The sequence below is a fragment of the Pinus tabuliformis genome, chromosome 9, assembly GCF_031772625.1.
Source record: "Pinus tabuliformis cultivar Carrire ecotype Pingquan chromosome 9, CPIR1, whole genome shotgun sequence".
NCBI classification, from domain to species: Eukaryota; Viridiplantae; Streptophyta; class Pinopsida; order Pinales; family Pinaceae; genus Pinus; species Pinus tabuliformis.
This window is the reverse complement of record NC_142307.1, coordinates 1,708,092,672-1,708,100,340: the sequence shown is the minus strand read 5'-3', so window position 1 is coordinate 1,708,100,340 and position 7,669 is coordinate 1,708,092,672. Positions and strand designations below refer to the sequence as shown.

General features: G+C 37.5%; 1 pseudogene; it reads left to right on the top strand.

Annotated features, from left to right (window-relative positions):
- The first annotated feature begins 3,041 nt into the window (after positions 1-3,041).
- On the top strand, positions 3,042-6,770 carry LOC149155490 (putative pentatricopeptide repeat-containing protein At3g13770, mitochondrial pseudogene; annotated as a pseudogene).
- Positions 6,771-7,669: the final 899 nt, after the last annotated feature.

The window sequence follows — 7,669 nt, the reverse complement described above, 5'->3', positions numbered from 1 at the left end:
ACCTTGAGTGTAGAAGTGTTGCATGCAATTAGATGACCAACCTTGGGAATTATGCAATCAATTGGAGGAAAATTCCTAAATAATAGGGGCCTAATTCCTCCGGAAATGCACAAGGAAATAGGGGCTCAAGCAGAGGCAGAAATTGACTAAGGCTAGGTCAAAGCTTCTGATTGAACAGAGAGATATGTTATTCACATGCAAGTTGAGCTTAGATTGAGCTAGAAATTGTAATACTTTTTCTATTCCTCTTATTAATGCAAGTAGGCTTAAGGGGTTTTTAGCAGTTGCTTTACCCTAGAAAAATATTGTGCATGTGTGTGATTTCTTATTGCATGTCTAAGATTGTTATTCTAAATTGTGAATTGAATTCCGTAGAACAGTAGAGTAGGATTGTGTCTCTTGATTTAGATTAAAATTTCTTGAGCAGTTGTAATTTGACACCATATTTCTACAAACATAAAGACTAGCATGTGTGAGGATGTCATAAGGGTGATGCACTTTGAATCCCACCTAGCTTTTGTTATACTATAATGGGTTGTGAAAATTGATGTGTGTCGATTAATGAGTGTGATACTTTGCATCATGCATAAATGAGTTTGGATGTGAACCTAGGGAATGAATTGGAAATAAATGCCCCAACATTTTCTTAGGTCGCCTTTTCTAAATTTTGAGAACTTGTTTTCAAGGGTGTCTATCTGACAACTTGGAGCCCTTAAAACATGGAAACATGTGACATCCTTGAATCTAAGGGTTTGTTTTTTAATTTTCCCAATGAAGTAAGCTAGCTTGATCTCAAATAGGGTTTGCTTATTATTTATAATATTGATAAGAATAGTTAAATTGTCAATATCAATCAATGTCTTCACTTCAACTAAATTTATAAATAGTAATACCTAAAAAAAAGTTATACATGTCAACCTAATAATTGTGGGGAGAGGTGCTCTACTCCTCAGTATGAGGTAGATGTTGTTCTATAACATTACATTTTAAAATAATAAAATAATATTTATAATAACAAATTAAAAATTGGTGATAACAAAAAAAAATCAATATCGGCCATAAATAACTTCCTTCAATTTCCACTTTGATTTTACATCAAATCCCAATATAAGGTAGATTGTAGGTAAATCTCAATGGTTAAGAATATTGTTACATGTGGGTTTTGAAACCGGGTGGAGGCAACGACTTCCCATCATGCCAACCACTTGATCTCCCCACAAGGAGAACAAGAAGGTTTAAATTTGATGAAGATCTAATCTTGAAATTATGGAAACGTCTTGAAATAGTTGTCCAAAGTGTGATTGCACACAGAAAAAATATATAAAAATTGGTTTGGTATATAAATGCATCAAAACTTACTTTCATATTTTTCTTTTAGAGTCAAATCTCATTAATGGCTTTCTAAGGTGGCAAAAGATAGAAATTTATAGTAGTTGGAAGAGAAACCATAAAAAACCAGCGACACTAAAAGTCGGTGTAATCCAAATCTGATAATAATCTTGACAATTTAAATTTGTGTGAATAACAATTTTTTTATTACAAATTAATCTCACAAATCATAGACATGATCACAAATATCACTAACATATTAACAAACAAACAAAAAACCTTCAAAATTTTTTGGGTTTAAATATTTTAAACTATGATTTTATTTTATTTTATTTATTTCATTTTTTTCATAAAGGAAAAACTAATAGTCTTTTATATTAATAATACGTTGTTTACATATAGCATATTTTTCAAAATATCACCATTTTCATTGACTATAAGCACAAAATTGTTATCACATCCTAGATTTTGAAATCTATCTCTGAAACAAGTCAAACTAGATAAAGACATAGTTGTTCAATACATCTCAATTTGATTATGGCAATTATGCTAGTTATGGGAAACAAAAAAAATTGTATCAAGCAAGAATAACTTATGTGAAATGGATTTTTCTGGTCATTTGATATCTATCATTGTAGAAGGTAGAGTAGATGATTTCCCAGATAGATATTTGTGTCCAACTTTTGATAGAGCATCAACGATTCTATTATGTTCCCGGTATATATGGGAAAATGTCACCCCACAGAATTGACCAATCAACATCCTAATTATTTTCATCCAGTTTAAGAGCAGAGGAGGATCAAAGGAAGACATCTTGGTAGCTCATTTAATTACCACTTTTGAGTATCCAAAAATATCTGTTTTCTCTATGGATAACCATTTAGCGCAATATAAGACTCCCCCAAAGAGCAATGATCTCCACCCTAGTGTTGGAGCCCAACCCACTCTTCCAACAAAAATGGAAAAAATGACCAGGCTTTAAGACAATGTATGCCCCACTGCCACAATATTTTTGTTTGCAACCCATCAGAAAACCCCATGAGGTATCTGTCCCTTTCACCAGTTGAATGCATCTCAAAGATTCCTTATTTGCCACACTTCCAATTTCGTTAAAATATGCACATATCTTTATACAAATGTGATTGATGTCTAGTGGAGTATTTTTAAAGATATATGCATTTTACTCTTCCAAATTCCCCATAATATGTAAAAAGGAAGAGTCTGATATTCCCTGTAACCTGTAATTCTGCAAATAAGCTTCCACAAATGTAAAATTTCTATCAGCGATTATATTTAAAGTGTTCAACACTCCAATCTAAATGATGATGAAAAATAGACACTTTAGAAAAAAATGAGCTACCTCCTCGAATGCACCCTTTACACAATACACATCTATCCGGTCCAATAAAACCCTTTTAACATAAATTATCCCATATTAATATCTCATTCTGCCAAACCAAGCTATCCACCCAGGAAAATTCCAATTCCAAAATTTTCTGAACTATCATCTATCCACCAAATACTGATAAGCAAGAGTACTATACCTATAAGCGTGGTTAACAGTGATCTAACCAAATATAAACTATACACATACCTTTTCCACATCTCAGCCCATTCACCGTATAAACTCAAATTCCTAGACCATATCCAAAAAGAATATTGAAAAATGGCATCGTATGCAACCTGAATCTCATTTATAAAATATTTTAAACTATATAGACGGACACACTGAAAGGTCTCAAGACGTTTATGAATCGACGAAATTGCAACCTGAATGGAAAATTTCCTACAAAAATAAACTGAAAAATCGACGAGAACGACAAAAAAAACCTATCTACGGTCTCAATCCCCTGTAAAATGAAACGTTCTACAATGCAATTTATGCTCAATCCTCTGTATAATGAAATGATCTGCAGTGCAGTTTGTATATAAAAACGTACCGTCAGGAATCTAATATGGTGGCGAATACTCTATGAAAAGGGATTAAAACCAGCGGGCGGAGGTATTTTGAAGATGATATTATCAAAGACGATCTGAAATGATCTGCAGTGCAGTTTGTATATAAAAACGTACCGTCAGGAATCTAATATGGTGGCGAATACTCTATCAAAAGGGATTAAAACCAGCGGGCGGAGGTATTTTGAAGATCCCTATTCCATGGTCTATAGCTCAGCGTTTTTTTTCGTCTGAGGACAAAAAAAAAAAACGCGCCGTCAGTGTTTGGTTTCTCGCGGATTTACCATGGAATTATGTGAAGTCGTCAAATATAAGGGCATTGACATCTTCGTGCCTTATTGATTGAGAAAGGGCATTGACATCTTCGTGCCTTATTGATTGAGAATGGTTGATCAAAAAGTTTTTACCGAGTAAGATCCTTTCATGTGTCAAGCTGTCAACAGAAGCAGCTCGCACAATTATGGATCGGATATTTAAAAGAACTAAATGAACTATCCCTAATTCTCTATGCAAAATTCAAAATCCATTTTCTGAATTCAATCACTAATTCTTCTCTCAAAGGCTTCCAGAGTTTCAGAATGAAGCGTGGACTTTGTGGGTGTCAACTAGATGATGGAGGTACCCCTGCTACTGAGAAAGAAGACGCAGAAGCATACTATAATGTCCGCAGGGCTTGTGCTAGAGTCCGGGCACTGCAGAGCGAATTCGATGGCAGCTTCTGTTATTAGAGGACAATCCAATGACAGCATTAGCTCTTATGTTGATGTAGAAAGCCTGTGCAAACCGAGCCGGTTCAGGGAAACTATTTATATGTTACACCAGCAGGAGTTAGACTCTGCTATATACAATTCAGTCCTACAGGAGTGCCTGTTTAAGAAGGCATTGTCGGAGAGCAAATTAGTCCATGCCCACATGATTCAGACTGGATTTATATGCGATGAAATATCCTTAGGGAACAAGCTTTTAAGCATGTATGCCAAGTATGGAAGCTTGGCGGATGCTCACAGAGTTTTGGATTCGATGCCTGAAAGAAACGATGTTTCATGGACTGTGATGGTTGCTGCTTATGGTAGAAATGGGTACTGTGAGGAGGCAATGGCCTTGTTTTGCCAAATGCAGGTAACAGGGATTCAACCAAGTAGATTTACATTTGCCAGTGTTCTTCCAGCCTGTGCAGATTTGGGTTCTCTTGAAAGAGGAAAGGAGGTTCATGGAGCGATAATTAGAAGGGGTTTTGAGTCTAATGTGTTTGTAGGAAATGCCCTTGTGGATTTGTATGGGAAATGTGGGTGTGTGGAGGATGCACGCCACGTGTTTGACAAAATACCCGAACGAGATGTGGTCTCCTCGAATTCTATGATTGCGGTGTATGCACAGAATGGGTTTGTCAGAGAGGCCTTGAAACTGTTTGAGGAAATGCCTGAACGGAATACTGTCTCTTGGAATGCTGTGATTGCGGGGTTTGCACAGAATGGTCTAGTGGATGAGGCATTGGAAATGTTTCGGAAAATGCCAGAGCAGAATGTTGTTTCGTGGACAGCCATGATTGGAGCATGTGCCAGACATGGGTATTGTGAGGAGGCTTTGGCATTGTTTTATGAAATGCAGCAAACCGGGGTCCAGCCCAATCAGTTCACATTTGCCAGTGTTCTCCCCATGGCATTTTTGGAACAGGGCAAGGAGATCCATACTAAAATAACTGGAAATGGATTCCAATCCAATGTCTTTGTGGGAAATGCTCTTGTAGCAATGTATGCAAAATGTGGAAGCATAGAAAATGCTCGCCTGGTTTTCGATCAAATGCCTGAAATAGATGTGGTGTCATGGAATACAATGATTGCAGTCTATATGCAACATGGGTTTGTTGAAAAAGCTCTGAAACTATTTCGGAATATGCCAGGACAAAATGTGGTCACTTGGAATGCAATGATTGCAGGATATCTACAAAATGGACTTGTTGCAGAAGCTTCAAAACTCTTCCAGGAAATGCCTAAACGAGATGTGGTCTCCTGGAATACAATAATTACAGGCTATGCACAAAATGGGTATGAAGATGAGGCTTTACGCGTATTTTTAAAAATGCCTGAGCGGGACATTGTCTCATGGAATGCAATGATTTCAGCACATGCACAGAATGGGCATTATTTGGTTGCCCTGAAGCTTTTTGGACAAGTTCAACTATCAGGTTTGAAGCCAAACTCTGAAACGTTTACCATTGTTCTATCCGCGTGTGCCAGCATTGCAGATGCAAACCAGGGTAAGGAGATCCATGGTATAATACTTAGAAGAGAATTTGTATTTGATGTCTTCGTGTTGAGTGCCCTTGTAGATATGTATGCCAAATGTGGGTGCATAGAAACGGCACGCATTTTATTTAACAAAATACCTGAACGAGATGTGGTCTCGTGGACTGCTATGATAGTAGGATATGCTATGCATGGTTTTGGCAATGAGGCCATCCAACTCTTTGAACAGATGCAACACTATGGCGTGCACCCAGACCGTATAACCTTTATTGGTGTTTTATCTGCATGCTGCCATGCAGGTCTAGTGGATGAAGGCCGGGATTACTTCGATTGCATGAGTCAGTATTATCACATTGTACCTACAATGGAGCATTATAGCTGCATGGTTGACCTTCTTGGCCGTGCAGGGTACCTGGACGAGGCACAAAACTTGATCAATAAAATGCCAATACAAGCTGATTCGTCTGTATGGGGATCATTGCTCAGTGCGTGCAGAATCCATATGAATGTAGAGCTAGGAGAATATGCTGCAGAACGCCTTTTTGAGTTGGACCCTACATCTGTCTCACCTTACGTGCTTCTGTCAAATCTCTATGCTGCAGCTGGCAAGTGGGATGACATTGAGAAGGTGAGAAAGTTGATGAAAACCAAGGTGGTGGAAAAGAAGCCTGGTTGCAGTTGGATTGTGGTCGGTAAAAAGGTGCATGCCTTTCTTGTTGGCGATAAATCACACCCATTGAGAGAAACAATATATGCAGAATTAGAAAGATTATCTGGACAGATGAAAGCAGCAGGGTATGTTCCTGACATGAGATTTGCACTCAATGATGTGGAAGAGGAGCAAAAGGAGCAAATTCTTTCTCACCACAGTGAAAAGCTGGCAATAGCATTAGGGCTTATCAGCACGCCCTCAGGTAAAACTATTCAGGTTATAAAAAATCTTCGAGTTTGTGGTGATTGCCATACTGCTGCTAAATTCATCTCCAAACTCGTGGCTCGAGAAATTGTTGTGAGAGATACAAATCGTTTCCATCATTTCAAGAATGGGCATTGTTCTTGTATGAATTATTGGTGAGCCGAGTGAAACAACCAATTAGAGATAAGTGAACATAATTACAACCTGTTTTGTATTATGAGCTTATGCTTTTATGTAAATTTATATTATGGCAGTCTTACTGCAGTGATACAAAACAATTACAGTTCAAGAATAGATTATGGGTTCTGCTCATTTTATATGCATGCTGTTTAGAAATCGATTGGAGAGTATGTTCTCTTTATGTATGCCCACATTGTTTCTCCACGATGAATCTTTCCAAATCGTAGAGAACCACAGCTCCCAGCTTGTTTCAGAGTGTACTTGTACATACTTTGGACGAGTGCTTGCTGTTCATTTTATATGGAAATAAATGAATGACAAACCTTAGAATTTCCACCAATTGTAACAGAGGTGCACAGTTGGGTTACAATCACCTCATTCTTCCTTTGGCCTTGAAGTTGAGTTGCAATGCAGTTGTAGCTATCTGTGATGGAATCGGACTTTTTTTATAACTTCGATAAAAATAAGGGACAGCTAAACCTGGTAGTAAGATTTTGGTATAAGGTATATGCAGTCATAGCATTAGGACAGAAATTTACAGGTTTTTTTATATGCCTTTGGACAAATGAGCTACAGCAGTAATAAACTGCGTTAATTTGTTTTGCTCTCATTAAGAAGGGGTATATAAAATCAACAGCCCTTTTCTGGAATGGTAATTGTGGTGAGATGGGATTTAATTGAATTTCATCATGCTATTTCGGTTAGCCCATGCATTGACATTTGTCACACTTCTGTGCAAAATTATGGGCATGTTTGTATAAGGTTTGTTACCGCAAACTGGCTTGTAACACTTTTCTTGCTGTGTTATCAGTCTGAAAATGACTGCCTATAAACCAGGGCTTTGTTTTCTCCAAAATGCCTTGTCACTCATGCCCCGAACACATCGATGCAGGATATGATCAGGGCCCCTTTTATAAAGTTGTCTTTGAATTAACTGTAATATCGTGGCCTTCATAGGAAGTGCATTTTCCTACTGAATAGGTAGGCCTTCAAGTGATTTACCATCTTCTAGGAATCATGCGAGGTTGACATACTCTGCCAG